The sequence below is a fragment of the Parasteatoda tepidariorum genome, chromosome 4 (genome assembly GCF_043381705.1).
Source record: "Parasteatoda tepidariorum isolate YZ-2023 chromosome 4, CAS_Ptep_4.0, whole genome shotgun sequence".
In the NCBI taxonomy this organism is placed as follows: Eukaryota; Metazoa; Arthropoda; class Arachnida; order Araneae; family Theridiidae; genus Parasteatoda; species Parasteatoda tepidariorum.
The window spans coordinates 72,391,766-72,407,938 of record NC_092207.1 but is presented as its reverse complement, the minus strand read 5'-3'; the positions used below and the strand labels follow the sequence as shown (position 1 = coordinate 72,407,938).

General features: G+C 26.1%; 1 protein-coding gene across 1 annotated transcript in view; it reads left to right on the top strand.

Moving 5' to 3' along the window:
- Window positions 1-5,863: 5,863 nt before the first annotated feature.
- The window catches only part of LOC107441687 (very long chain fatty acid elongase 7), a 120,096-nt gene continuing 109,786 nt past the window's right edge, over window positions 5,864-16,173 (top strand). The window contains exon 1 of the mRNA XM_043048016.2: window positions 5,864-6,108. The gene's annotated coding sequence lies outside the window, so the exon portion shown is untranslated. The remainder of the gene's footprint in view (window positions 6,109-16,173) is intronic.

Sequence of the window (16,173 nt, the reverse complement as noted above, 5' to 3'; positions counted from 1 at the left end):
AATGAGAAGTATGCTATGTTGAAAACCAGAATTTCTGGTAAACCATATGAATAGAAAAATTTACCAAATTAATGATTTAAGAACCGTATTTTTTATTTTTTTAACCTGAATTAATATTTTTTTTCTAACCAGAAATGTCATTACCATACAGTACGGTAATTTTACCGCAATTTTTTCCCGTTTATTACTGAGAAACATGTTTAATACTGTAGCGATACCTTTGAAAGAGAAATTTAATTCCTTTCGTAGGTAATAAAATCAATAATTTTTAAACTCACTGTTTTTACAAACTTTTTTGTTTCGATAACTTTTAGTTTAAAATAGCAAATTTTGAAATTTGTACGAAACTCTTCCGAAACTAAATTGAAGGGAACAAATCTAAATGACAATTTTATTATATTTGTTTCCAGAAAAAAAAGGATTCAAATTGCTTTTTTTTAATATCAAAGTAAGCGAAAAAATTAGCAAATTTAAAATTAGTATTAATGATAAACATTATTTATATCTTTGCAATACCTTCTTAAAAGAAATTTAATTATTATATAATAATTTTCGCCTGTGAGTAAATCGCTGGTAAATTTTTTTTCAAATACAGTGTTTTTAGAAACTTTTTGGTTTTGATATCTCAAAATCAGCTAAATTTGCCAAATTTTTAAATAAACTCGAAACTCTTCACAAAAAAAGCGGAAACAATGATAGTTTTATTAATTTTTTTCTTTAGAGAAAAATTCATTGTGTTTCTTTTAATCAAAATATGTGCAAAATATTAACAAATGTTAGAGAAACGGATAAACAGTAGATAATTTCATTATTCAGAGACACATTTGAATATTATATGTTTTTGCAGGTGATAAAATTAATAATGTTTTTAACGCTAAACTTTTCGATTTCAATGTTTCACAAATCCAAATTTTGTAATAAACCCCAAAATTTTCGCATTAAGGAAGGAAAAAAGATTTGAATGACGATTGTAATAAATTTCTTTCAGAAAAAAGGCCTAAGTGGTTTTACTTTACATTTAAAGCTGCGCTAAAAATTAAAAAACGTAAAAACTTAATAAGGTTTTCTGTTTTAATACCCCATAAATACCGTATTTATATTTAAAGTAAGCTAGAAATAAGAAAACAAAAAGAAAAGATAAATGAGCTTGATAACACTTTCTATCTGATTTTTATAACAAATACTAGAAATTAAGTAACTCTTGCAATTTTTCAAAGGATTTCATTCGATTCAAGAATACCTTCCTGAATGCTTATTTCATTGTGATGAAAGCAAGAAAAGCCTTTGAGCGGAAACAATGAGAAGTTGTTGTGGAAAAGAGGAAGAAGCTGTGTCTGTTATTGTCTGTTGTTCACAATAATATCGCCACTTTTTGATGACGAAAAAGAAATTAAGTGACCAAATATCCTAATCACGATTTGGGAAGATCTTCCATAACTTTATCTCCTCGAAACGGTCTTAACCAAGAAAAAATTTAACCTTGAAACAGATATATCAAAGTTTATGTTACTAAATTTTTTTTGTTCTATTTAGGCACTGATTAATATTTTTTTCCTGCAGAAGATCGTTGAAATGGGATTTCTGCAATTGCGAAAAAAATGGTAATTATCCTTATGACCCATGGTCCAAGAGCATTGAAGGTTAGCTGCTTATGATGCCTCAGGTAGCTTTAGTCCTTGACCGCCCCAGTCGCGTCTGCTACTTCCTCCTAGTTGCTTCCATATGCAAAATTCGGGAAATAATTCGAAAATTGAACACTTGAATGAAGTTGATATCACTTGATTATCACTTTCACTTTTTTCGCGCGAAGAAGAATGACCTACTGTATTATGATCACTTCGTCAAGTGCACAAAGCTGATTATTACTCCAATTTGAGTTTTTCGATCGCTTTTTCAGTGTGAATACTATTTCTCCCTATAGCAGAAACGTAAGTGAATGCACATTTTTTTTTTCGTTTTAATTCAGGGGTCTGTCCAAGTCAAATTTACTACCGTTTAGCGGTACCTTCACAAATTTAACTTTAGGAAAAATACTTTTTCTTAAAATTTTATTTTTGTGTCTCGCAAAAACGATAAATCCATATTTTTACCATATTTTTGTGTTGATTTTTTAATATAACTTTTAATTTTCACAAATTATGCCTAAATTTTCACGAAATAGGTACCTTTCAGAAAAAACTAGACAGACCCCTGTGATTTGATTTATATTCCAGATTCCAAAACATAAATTTAAAATTGTTCTAATTGATTAGTTGTTTTTATTTCATAAAGTTCAACGAATACTATCTTTGTTTAAAAGAATAATTCTTGAAATAAAATAGCTTGCAAAATTCGCAGGGTATTTTTGTTACATATTTAACTCCATTTAAATGCTGATTACTACTTTAATCACTCTTTTGCTATGGCTAGAGTTTGCTGTTTATTATTATTGCAGAATATAGTAAATGAATAGGTATTAATATTATTTAGAAATTTATTAACTGATTGAATAATAATCATTTTATTGCTTAGGTTTCACTGATTCATATTAAATTTCATAGAATTAATGATAAATTTTTTTATTAAAATTAAGTATTTGAAAATGACAGTCTTTTATTTCAACTGAAATGCTGGTTATAACTTCAATTTGAGAGTTTCAATTACTTTTTGGGCTTAAATAGTGATTTCTATTCCCATTGTGATAACGTAGGTGGATAAATAGTGCTATGAATTTACTAATAGGTTTCGCTAATAATTGTTTGTGTATTAAGTTTCCTCTGAAGCATAGGAGTTTCAGGAAATAAATGATAAAATTATAATATAATAATATAATTAATAATAAATTGTTCCCAAATTCAAATTTTTAAAAAATTACGGATAATAACTTTAATTTGAGAATTTACATCGCTTCGAACACTTTTCTTTTTTATATCGTTTAGAAAATTTAAGTGAATGCATATTATCATAATTGTATCAATTTAATTTCCTAATTGATTGAATAATAACTACTTTTATTGTTCACTTTTCGCTAGTTCATACGGAGTTCTATCGAATTTATGATAAAAAGAATAGTTCTTATGATGAAATGGTTAAAATAATTACAGATTATTGCTTTAATTTGAAAATTTCAATGTTCTTTTATCCTTTGTGTTTACATCCAATGTCCTTTCATGTTGATATTCTTTTAATTATAAACGAATGCATATTATTATAATTTTAAGAACTTAATTACTTATTAATTGGGTGAAATAAAATTATATGTATTGTTTAGTTTTTGCTTTTTTATTTTATTATTTATGCAATTAATTATAAAATTTCCACAAATTTGATGTTGATGTATTCATAAAAGCAATAATTCTTGATATTGATCATATGAATGCATACGATTACTATTGAATTTTAAATATTGAATTTAATATTTTAATTGATTTCATTGCCTATGCCTAAAATATAATTTTGATAAAACTTTTATTGGTTAGTTTTCTATATGCTTGGTATGTAATTGAACAGAATATAAGTTAAAAACTCATGTAGTTAGGAAAAGAAATAGATCATGAAGTTGAATATCTTAAAAACAATTTATCATTACTTTAAATGAATGCTGATTATTATTATAATATGATATTTTTAATTACTCCTTTATAAAGTATTGATTTTTTTATGTAATTTGAGAAACACAATAGAAAGCATAATACTATTGTGAATTAACTTAAATTTATTTAATTTCTTTTGACTGTTTGTGATAAAAATATTAGAATTGCTTAGTCTTAGATGATTAACGTCAATTTTCATAGAAGTTATAATCAATTTTTAAATGCGTTAGTTTACATTTTTTTTTACAGTTTTTACATTAAAAACGTCGCAAAATATTTTCAAGACACACCCGAAAAAATTCTCGTAATATTACAGTACTATTCAGTATGGGCTATACTGTATATTTCTGGGCAAAAAACAGCAACATAATTTTGGCTAATAAAACCAAAATATACGGTATTTAAACCATTCATCTGGTAATTTTTCCATTCACATGCTAAAGGCTTACCAAAAATTCTGGTTTTCACAATTACAGTTCTTATTATCACACATTTAGTACAAAAATACAAACCTGAAAAGTAATTTTAATTGAATTGAATTCATGCCATGTTGTAGGGTATCATGATAAATTTACAGAATTTTACCTCATTTATTAAATTTTATCACAGATTCTAAATACATATTTTATTGTTAATTTTACCAAAATCATTGTCAAAACGCTTCGGTTTAAAAATAGCCGAGATTTTTGATGTTCTCATAGATTCAGAAACATGGTAAAGTTTACCATATTCTTATAGTTTTGATTTCTTAGTGCAAGAAAGAAAATTTCTTTAGATTCAAATGTATTTGGTAGATGAGTTTGGTTGATATTTGGTAGTTATTTAGACGAGGTTTTTTAAGAGGTCTTCTCTGTTTGGACTTATTGAAATTTTTTGGACTTATAGGCTTTATCTAATTTAAATAGATTATTTCGGGGGTTAGAAACAACAATCTTTTGTCATGATTATAATTTATAAATTGATGATTATTCAGTGGTACATTTATTGTAATTTTGCTTCCTTTTTAAGCGCAAAAGTTTCATATTAAGAAGTAACTTTAGGATCAAATTCATAGCAAATGGCAAGCTAGAAATATTTTCGCTAATAAACGAAATGCGTTTGTTTTGTTCTTAATTTTAAAAAATCATTTTGTACTTTTTTAAAAAAAATAATTGAATGTTTTTCGAAAAATAATTTAGAAAATAAAATATAATTCAATTCATTCACATTAAAAAGTAAGTGATGGAAATAAAAATTACGCTTTTGAATTTCAAATATGTTGCTCAGTTTTCTAAATGTTCTGAAGCTATATGCTTAGCTCTTAAGATAGTACGCTTTTTCAATATTTTCATTAAAAATTAACAATTGAGATCACACATCGAAAAAATATATGCCCAAAACTACCAGAATATGGTAAAATTCACAGCGTTTCTAATTAATGATTTTGGCAAAATTACCAATAAAATATGGATTTAGAAAATGTATTAAAAATTCGCAAAGTATGATAATTTTAGCATAATACCTTAGAACATGGCATAAAAACTATTCATTAGGTCAATCTACTCTTCAGTTTTGTATAGTTAACTAAATTTATGGTAATAGGAGGCATAATTTTGAAACTAAGAATTTTCAATAAACCGTTACCACATGAATAGTAAGATTACTAAATGAATGGTTTAAATACCTTGTATTTCGGTTTTATTAACCAGAATTATGTCCCCCCCCCCTTAGAAATGTAATTATTATCAAGCGCGCCGACAGAATAATATAAAAGGGGGTGCAACCCTCTAACAAACTACCCCCCCCCCAAAAAAAAANAATTAAGTAACTCTTGCAATTTTTCAAAGGATTTCATTCGATTCAAGAATACCTTCCTGAATGCTTATTTCATTGTGATGAAAGCAAGAAAAGCCTTTGAGCGGAAACAATGAGAAGTTGTTGTGGAAAAGAGGAAGAAGCTGTGTCTGTTATTGTCTGTTGTTCACAATAATATCGCCACTTTTTGATGACGAAAAAGAAATTAAGTGACCAAATATCCTAATCACGATTTGGGAAGATCTTCCATAACTTTATCTCCTCGAAACGGTCTTAACCAAGAAAAAATTTAACCTTGAAACAGATATATCAAAGTTTATGTTACTAAATTTTTTTTGTTCTATTTAGGCACTGATTAATATTTTTTCCTGCAGAAGATCGTTGAAATGGGATTTCTGCAATTGCGAAAAAAATGGTAATTATCCTTATGACCCATGGTCCAAGAGCATTGAAGGTTAGCTGCTTATGATGCCTCAGGTAGCTTTAGTCCTTGACCGCCCCAGTCGCGTCTGCTACTTCCTCCTAGTTGCTTCCATATGCAAAATTCGGGAAATAATTCGAAAATTGAACACTTGAATGAAGTTGATATCACTTGATTATCACTTTCACTTTTTTCGCGCGAAGAAGAATGACCTACTGTATTATGATCACTTCGTCAAGTGCACAAAGCTGATTATTACTCCAATTTGAGTTTTTCGATCGCTTTTTCAGTGTGAATACTATTTCTCCCTATAGCAGAAACGTAAGTGAATGCACATTTTTTTTTTTCGTTTTAACAGGGATCTGTCCAAGTCAAATTTACTACCGTTTAGCGGTACCTTCACAAATTCAACTTCAGGAAAAATACTTTTTCTTAAAATTTTATTTTTGTGTCTCGTAAAAACGATAAATCCATATTTTTACCATATTTTTGTGTTGATTTTTTAATATAACTTTTAATTTTCACAAATTATGTCTAAATTTTCACAAAATAGGTACCTCTCAGAAAAAACTAGACAGATCCCTGTAATTTGATTTATATTCCAGATTCCAAAACATAAATTTAAAATTGTTCTAATTGATTAGTTGCTCTTATTTCATAAAGTTCAATGAATACTATCTTTGTTTAAAAGAATAATTCTTAAATTAAAATAGCTTACAAAATTCGCAGGGTATTTTTTGTTAAATATTTAATTACATTTAAGTGCTGATTATTACTTCAATCACTCTTTTGCTATGGCTAGAGTTTTTGCTATTTATTATTATTGCAGAATATAGTAAGTGAATAGGAATTAATATTATTTAGGAATTTATTAAATTATTGAATAAAAATCATTTTTATTGCTTAGGTTTCACTGATTCATATTAAATTTCATAGAATTAATGAGGATTTTTTATTAAAATTAAATATTTGAAAATGACAGTTTTTTACTTCAACTGAAATGCTGGTTATAACTTCAATTTGAGAGTTTCAATTATTTTTTTGGTTTGAATAGTAATTTCTATTTCCATGGTGATAACGTAGGTGAACGAATAGTGCTATGAATTTACTAATAGGTTTTATTAATAATTGTTTGTGTACAGTATTCTCTAAGGCATAGGAGCTTCAGAAAATAAATGATAAAATTATAATATAATAATATAATTAATAATAAATTGAATAAATTGTTCCCAAATTCAAATTTTTAACAAATCACAGATAATAACTTCAATTTGAGAATTTACATTGCTTTTTTGTCTTGAACATTTTTCTTTTTAATATCGTTTAAGAAATTTAAGTGAATGCATATTATCATAATTTTATCAATTTAATTTCCTAATTGATTGAATAATAATCTGTTCAGTTTTCGCTGTTTCGTACGGAGTTCAATCGAATTAATGATAAAAAAAAATAGTTCTTATGATGAAATGTTTAAAATAATTACAGATTATTGCTTCAATTTGAAAATTTCAATGTTCTTGCATCCTTTGTATTCACAATGTCCTTTCATGTTGATATTCTTTTAATTATAAACGAAAAAGTGCAAATGAATGCGTATTATTATAATTTTAAGAACTTAATTATTTATTAATTGGGTGAAATAAAATTATATGTATTGGTTAGTTTTCGCTTTTTTATTTTATTATTTATGCAATTAATTATGAAATTTCCACAAATTTGATGTTGATGTATTCATAAAAGCAAAATTCTTGATATTGATCATATGAATGCATACGATTACTATTGAATTTTAAATATTGAATTTAATATTTTATAATTGATTTCATTGCCCATGCCTAAAATATACTTTTAATAAAACTTTTATTGGTTAGTTTTCCATATGCTTGATATGTAATTGAACAGAACATAAGTTAAAAACTCATGTATTTAGGAAAAGAAATAGCTCATGAAGTTGAATATCTTAAAAACAATTGATCATTACTTTAAATGAATGCTGATTATTACTATAATATGATATTTTTAATTACTCCTTTATAAAATATTGATTTTTTTATGTAATTTGAGAAACACAGTCGAAGCATATTACTCTAGTGAATTAATTTAAATTTATTTTATTTCTTATGACTTTTTGTGATTTAAAAAAACATTAGAATTGTTTAGTCTTAGATGATTAACGTCAATTTTCATAGAAGTTATAATCAATTTTTAAATGTGTCAGTTTACATTTTTTTACAGTTTTTACATTAAAAACGTCACAAAATATTTACAAGATACACTCGAAGTATTATAGTACTATTCAGTAAGGACTATACTGTATATTTTTGGGCAAAAAACCATAAATATGACTAATAAAACCAAAATGTGCTGTATTTAATCTATTCATCTGGTAATTTTTCCACTCACATGCTAATGTCTTACCAAAAATTTATTCTGGTTTTTAAAATTATAGTTTTTATTATCACATATTTAGTAAAAAAAATACAAACCTGAAAAGTAATTTTAATTAAATAAATGATTTTCATGCCATGTTGTAAGGTATCATGATAAATTTACAGAATTTTACATCATTTATTAAATTTTATCACATATTCTAAAAACATATTTTATTGTTAAATTTACCAAAATCACTGCCAAAACGCTTCGGTTTAAAAATAGCCGAGATTTTTGGAGTTCTCATAGAGCCAGAAACATGATATATTTTACCATATTCTGGTAGTTTTGATTTCTTAGAGCAGGAAAGCAAATTTCTTTAGATTCAAATGCATTTGGTAGATTTTATAGGACGTTTTGGAGTATGGAATTTTGTAATTGTTATTTAGACGAGGTTTTCAAAGAGGTCCTCTCTGTTTGGACTTATTGAAGTTTTTTGGACTTATAGGCTTTATCTAATTGAAATAGATTATTTCGGGGGTTAGAAACAACAATCTTTCGGCATGATTATAATTTATAAGTTGATGATTATTCAGTGGTACATTTATTGTAATTTTGCTTCCTTTTAAAGCACAAAAGTTTTATATTAAGAAGTAATTTTAGGATCAAATTCATAGCAAATGGTGAGCGAGGAACATTTTCGCAGGTAAACGTTACGTTTACTTATATGTTGGTTGAAATACGTTTGTTTTGTTTTTAATTAAAAAAAATCATTTTGTAACTTTTTTTAAAAAAAATAATTGACAGTTTCTCGTAAAATAATTCAGATAATAAGATATAATTCAATTCGTTCACTTAAAAAGTAAGTGCCTGAAATAAAAATTCCGCTTTTGAATTTCAAATATGTTGATTAGTTTTTAAAAATTTTAATTTCTTTCTAAATGCTTTGAAGCGATATGCTTAGCTCTTACGACAATACGTTTTTTTAATTATTTTCTTGAAAAATTAACAATTGAGATCACACAGCGAAAAAATGTATGCTCAAAACTACCAGAATATTGTAAAATTTACAACGTTTCTAATTACATTGCTCTAAAATTTATATTTCTCTAAAGGAAAAAAAGCTCTGAAAGCCTTACCAATGTGCTTTTTGTAATGATTTTGGCCAAATTAATAATAAATATGGGTTTATAAAATTTATTAAAATTCAGCAAAGTATGGTAATTTTATCATAATACCTTAGAGCATGGCATGAAAACCATTTGCTATCTACTTTTCAGTTTTATATTGTTTACTAAATGTATGGTAATAGGAGATATAATTTTGAAATTAAGAATTTTGAGGAAACTGTTACCACATGAATGGTAAAATTACCAAAAAAAAAAAATGGTTTAAAGACCGTGTATTTCGGTTTTATTAACCGGAATTATGTTTTTCCCCCTTAGAAGTGTAATTAATATATATTTAAGGTAATTTTACTAAAATTTCTTTTTCTGTGCAATAAGAAGCACTTTAGAACCAAATAAATGAATAAGATGTTGTTGATTTAGTTTATAAACTGACATTTTAAAATTTATGAATGCAAAATTTAATTTCATTCTACGCAACTGCTTCTATGTAACTTTTGAAAAGTATAGAATGGTGAAGAATAAATTAAATCTTAAGTAACAGCTTAAATGAAATTTAAAAAGTCTTATTTTTTGTTAAAGTTTTTTAAGAGATGGAAATGAAAAAATTTCGAAGTGTATTTTACTCTGCATTACTTGTCAACAGATAATTTTCTTTTAAGAATTTATATTAAATATGTACAGTCTCCTAAAGATTCAAGAGAAACAATATTATATTTTCCGCATGCATAAAATTACTGTACAAATGATAGAAATTCAAAGCTTCATGTTTTAATTTTTGCAGTGCTCCAAGTAGAAAAAAAAGTGAAACTCATAGTAACTGATCATCTAATGATCATATTTTTACTCATTGGGGCTCAATCTCAATTATTAAATGGTCTAACCTTAAATATGTTAATGAATTACATTTAATTAGCTTTAAAATATAAAGTCAGATTTAAAAACTTACTTTCTCAATAAAGCATATTTTTTTCGATGGATTTAGATTCTTAATCCCAAAATATGGGGTTGGTAATCACTATCTTTAAAATATAGTTCCAAAATGTTCAGGCAGGTGCTATTTCAATTTTTTTCCGTATTTCAACCATTCAAAGAAATTGTATTTTTTTAAAAATTTTTTTACTCAAGAAGTAATCGGCCGATTTCATTCAAATTTTGATTTTGTCATTTTTAATCGTGTAGACTAAATTGGTGCAAAAATTTGTATACCTTCCAATTCAATTTTTTCAACCATTCAACAACATTTATTTTTTCAACAACAAATCTAACAATAAGAAATAATCATTAAGCATACAAAATAATTTTTTGCGCCGGATTAATTCCGGATAAATAAGTTTCATAACTGTGTGCAAAATTTTTTGCTATGCTACATTAGTTCCAGAGGGATGGAAAAAGACACAAGGAGTGAAATGTTACATTAAATACTAGTTCAAATTTTCCACTGCTCTTCTGTCCAGACTATTGGGACCATTATTTTTTAAAAAATGATTGTGGCTACTAGGGATCAAAAACTCGAGTCCATCGAAAAAAAGCATGTTTATTTAGGGAAAGGTTTTTGTGTCGATTCTTGTAACTTAAAATATCGTTTACACACATTAATTACCATATTTAAGGTTAGGCTTCTAAACATTAATGTTGAGTCCTAGCATGTGAAAATTCAATCATGAGATCAAAACTTGCTTTGTATATTTCACACATTTTTATGAGCTGAAAATAAATATTATATGATTAATGTCAAAACATTTAACATAAGTTTTTAAAGACTTATGCAAATAGATCATATTCAATTAAAAATAAATTGTCATTAAAAATACAATTTAATGGTTTCATGGATTGCACCAGTCGCGGAATTACCATAAAATTCTACATTGTTTCAGATATTACATGTTTATATAACTGTAATTGAAGAATATTATAACTTCTTATAGGTTAGAATATATTAAAAATCTAATAGAGATTTCAAGGTACATTAAAAATTTAATTGTACTACGAAATTTCGATAACAAAATTAAAAAAAAACGTGGTTTAAATAATCATTAACTAATATTTGAAAACCAATAGCTTAATTTTACTAAAAAGTGTTTTTCTTTAAAAATTTAAATTCATTTGTTAGCTTGTTGAAGATAATAAATGTTTAAACATTCATGGAATTTACAGAAATAATTTTTACCATTTTAAGAATTTTGGCAGTTTCTTTAATGACGCACAATTAACGTTGCAGACGATATCTAACAATGAAAGAATTTAAAGTTACTTACCAACCAAGCTAAATTTTCCATACCGATAGTTTTTAAGACAGGGAAAAAACGTGAAATTTTTTTCTATTTAGAAGTAGTTTACAAAATATAAAGTGTTTAAAACAGCAATCTTACCCTTAAATTAGAGACTAATATTTCTTGTCGTAAAGCAAAGATTATTGTAGGCTTACAAAGATTGATGTTGGATTACGAAGATTAATGTTGGAGTACGAAGATTAATGTTAGAGCAAAAAATTACTTTATATTGGTTTACTTTTTATTCATGTGTTGGCTTCAATAAAAAGATATATGCTTCCAAATTTTTAAAAATATTTATACTATTGCCATAGAATCCTTTTTAAAAGCTCCTTTTTACGCTATATTTTATTCTGAACTATAAAAATATGATGAGAAAAATTTAGCAAACGATTCAATTTTTTTTATTGCAAATAAGCAAACGATTTAGAATATTTTCTTAGCTTGAGTTTTCAAGCAAACTATTAAGTACGCTTTTTGTAATCAGTTTTAAATTTGCCATTTATACAAAAAGATGACATTTAAATTTTAAGTTTACATTGAATAAAGAGCTTGATTTTTCAAGCAAATATTATGAGTAATTAGGGTATTATTTACTTGACAAATTACAATTTGTCAAGTAAATTGACAATTTTAGTTGCTAAACAAATAATATTGATCTATCAGTTGAAATTCATAATTTTTCTGCGTTGATTAAATGTTTAAATATCCTAAAACTGACTAATATCCTATCGACTAAATTTTTATACCTCGTTCTTCAAAAATTCGATGATACGTCTCAAAATTTTTCCGTCGAATTATTTTTTTAAAAAAAAAAGTTGTTTCCGTAACACGAGAGAAATACACAATTTTTTTTTAAAGTCTCCTAACATTTTAAAATACTAAATTTGATCATTATTATTTTAGATAATTTATTTTAAACGCGAAGATGAATTGTTTTTGAAAAACTGAGAAATGACTTGAATTTTATAGATAACTTTGTGCGTGAGTGTATTAACAAGTTTTAAATAAACTTCTCACGATTTAGAGTATTATTAAGCAAGAAACCTTTGAAGCACAATGATACAAACTGGGTGAAATTAAACTGTCTTGTAGTCAAGGGCGTTTTTTTCTAAGCATTAAAATTTTCAAGATGATGTTTTTTTCCGTCTTCATACGTTTTGAAAATTAATGAGATATAAAACACCACAATAATGTAAACTAAGAAGGAAAATGAACGCTTTTTAAAAACATAGCATCAAGGATTTCGAAAAATTGCAGTTTTGCCGAGGTTTAATTCAGTTATATTCATAAATTGACTCAGGAATAAAAAAAAGTTTATTCTAAAGGTAATTATGTCATTTTATGCAAATTTTCAGGCCGGGATAGCTTGGTTGGAAGGAGGTTGGGTCCATGTCCAAGAGGTTGTGAGATCGATCCCCGCCGGTCGAAAGCTCCCCGTGTAGTAAATGGTGACTGGGGCACGTTAAATATATCGAGTCACAAAGTTCCTCCAAGTTCCCATAACAAATCAATACCCCTGGGGGGGTACTGAATTGGATATTGATCATTCTCTGGTTCAGTTCAAAATTACGAGTTGTGGGTGAATGAATGGATGTATGATTGGGTTCGCCCTTTAAAACGGGCTGTGTGTGTGGTCGTATTCTTGGTTATAGATGGCGTCACTGAAAAGCAGGAAAATCCCTCCCTTCCTTAAATTCGCTTGGGTTCTCCAAGCAGGCGTGCTGGTATTGGCAAGTAAGATTAGAAACAACAACAATGCAAATTTTCTGCTTTGAGCTGCACAAAATTCAATATCGTTTCTTAAGCTATTAAATTTTCATTTAAAAAATAAAAAAAGTGATTTCATTACCGCCAAAAACTGAATATTTATTACATACAATAAATAGAAATATTTCCATTAAATAACACACGCAAGAACATTTACAACTTGTCTTTATATGTTACTACTGAGAAACGTTAAGAAACGGGGAATTTGAGATAACTTTTTCTTTATCCATTTAAACTTTTTTTTTCATTTAAAAAAAAAATTTCATTTAAAAATGAAAAGTTTAAAAAAATTCGATTACATGTATCATTTTAAAAACATGTTGTTAGTAAACTCGTTAAATCAATATCGCATGAGAAGGATAAGTTCTCTTACTTTAAAGAAAAAAAATTACATTTTCAAAAATATTGAATCAGTAAAATAATTTTTAGTTAATGAATTAAGACTGAAAAAACTGTTAAAATAACTGAGGAGAATTATACTTTATAGTATGGGCTTTATTACTTGAAGTACTCTCAACATAGTTCCCATGAAAGACAGATTTACATTTTTAAGGCAAAATTAGCAACTTGTTTTGCGTCCTTAACAATTTGTAACTTAAAAACAGCTCAAATGAGTATTTAAAGTCCAATTTGCTATAAAATGCTGCTGAAAATAAAAAGTTCCTTATATAGTCCTGTAAATACGGCATTGTTATTTTAGAATGGCTTATATTCGTTATAGTAAAAACAGTAAGGCTAGGAAACCTTTATTTGAAGTAAATATTTCGTTTTATAATATAATTCTAGCAATTATACTAAAATGATTTGGAAGATAAATTTATTTTAAACGTCAAATTTTTAAAAATTAACCCAATAATTTTCTTTTAACAATAGTTAAATATAAAAATTTGTCACATAACGTTTAGGGATTAAGATATAAATATTAAAAAAAATACATTTAAAGATTTTGCAATTTTGTCTTGCCAAATTCAAAAGTTTTTTAAACATTGAGGCCACGTTTAATTAAAAATAAATTGCTATTAAAAATAAAATTTATTATTTTTTTGGACTAAACCAGTCACGCAATTTTTATAGCCTCCTACATTTTTTTAAGATGTTACACGTTTATATGGCTGTAATTGAGAAATATTATTACTTCTTACGACTCAGAATACATTAAAAATTTTAATAGAGTTTTAAATTAGATTAAAGATACATTAAAAGTTCGATTCCAAAATTCAATTCAATTAAAAAAAATCATTCAGTAATTATTTTTGTAAACAACGTAGCTGCACAAATATATTAAGAAAAAATTAAATCAAAAAATAAATATTAGATTAGAGAATAATTGCTAAACATTGCTTTAGTATGATCTAAAACAATTTGTAATATAAAGTTTAGGTGTATGTATAACGTTTAGTTGCATTTCTTAAACAGGAATAAATAGAATAATCTATATAATAGAATAGCATAAAGCTTAAAAGTATTGAATTTATTTTATTAAAATACATTTTATGCATTTTGTTCAATGGTAAGGTTTAATTTAATGATAAGTTTTAATTTCATATATCTATGAAATATTTATAAACAAAAATTAAAAAAAAGGTTTTTCTATTTACTACTAGATAATTAGTGATAAAAAAACGTATGAAAAATGAAAGTTTTATTTCTCTAATTATTTCAACAGCTAATCATGTATCTGATCTATTTTTTCGACCTTTCAGGCTTGCCGAAAACTCGCCAATTGCATGCTTGGGATATTTAATTCGCTGCGTAATCGTTCAAAACGAGTTTGGAAAACCTTCAGATATGAAATTAATATTTTACGCCCCAAACATTGATATTTTTTTTCTTAGACGAATCAGTTCAAGGGCAAAATATACTCTATAACTTCAGGTGAAAGGGTAAAAATTCATGGTCTTAAATTATAGTGAATATCTTAATATAGACGTTAGCTCCATTAAATATTTACAAATAATTACTCTTTTTTATTCGATAAAAATGATAATTCCTTAATAAATTTTTATTCCCTCTATAATTAAAAAGTAATTGCATGTTTGAAACAAGTCATTATCCATTAGCATATCTATCAACACCCAATATTTTTTTATTTCTGACGTGAGATTGTAAGCCAGTTAGAGTAAATAATTTCATCAGAAATCATCCAAGTGAAATATTGAAATTAATTTAAATGAATTTTTATTCAAAATTATCAAAACTAATTCCAGTGAGATAATTTAGCAAATAAGTTTAGTGAAATTAATGAGAATTATTCAACTGAAGGAGAATTTTTCTTAATTTCAAAGTATAAATGACTTCATTACTCAAATTTTGTTAAGAAATGTATTAAAATTAGCATGTAAATTTTTAAAACCCTTCTCGTATTAGTTTTAATAAAAGTAGGTTAGGTTAATTAATTTAGATAAATAAATTAAGTAAGTAATTAATACCAATTATGCATTGAAAGGTGTCTTCAATAAAGCTGCAACCACAAGCAAAATGGACAAATGTTTTATATGTAACGTTTTTTAGCCAAAATAGCTAACTGTATAAAAAAATTTGGCTTGATTTGCTAGGGACAGCAATATGTCATGAATTAAAAGTATATGATTTTACTTATTTTAACTGATATTTCATCTATTTTCTTACGTCACATAGATAATTTACTTAATTATATGCATAATTATTTGAATAAAATCTATTAGATATTATTCTACGTTTTACCTAGTACATAATTCCTTAGTTCAATGTGTAGCTTACTAGTGTACTGTAGCTGTAATTTTATCTATTTAATTTTCAAAACATGCTATGTTTTTTTGTGTTCCAAAGTTTCATTTATTAACGAAAAAGTATGCAATCAAATTAAC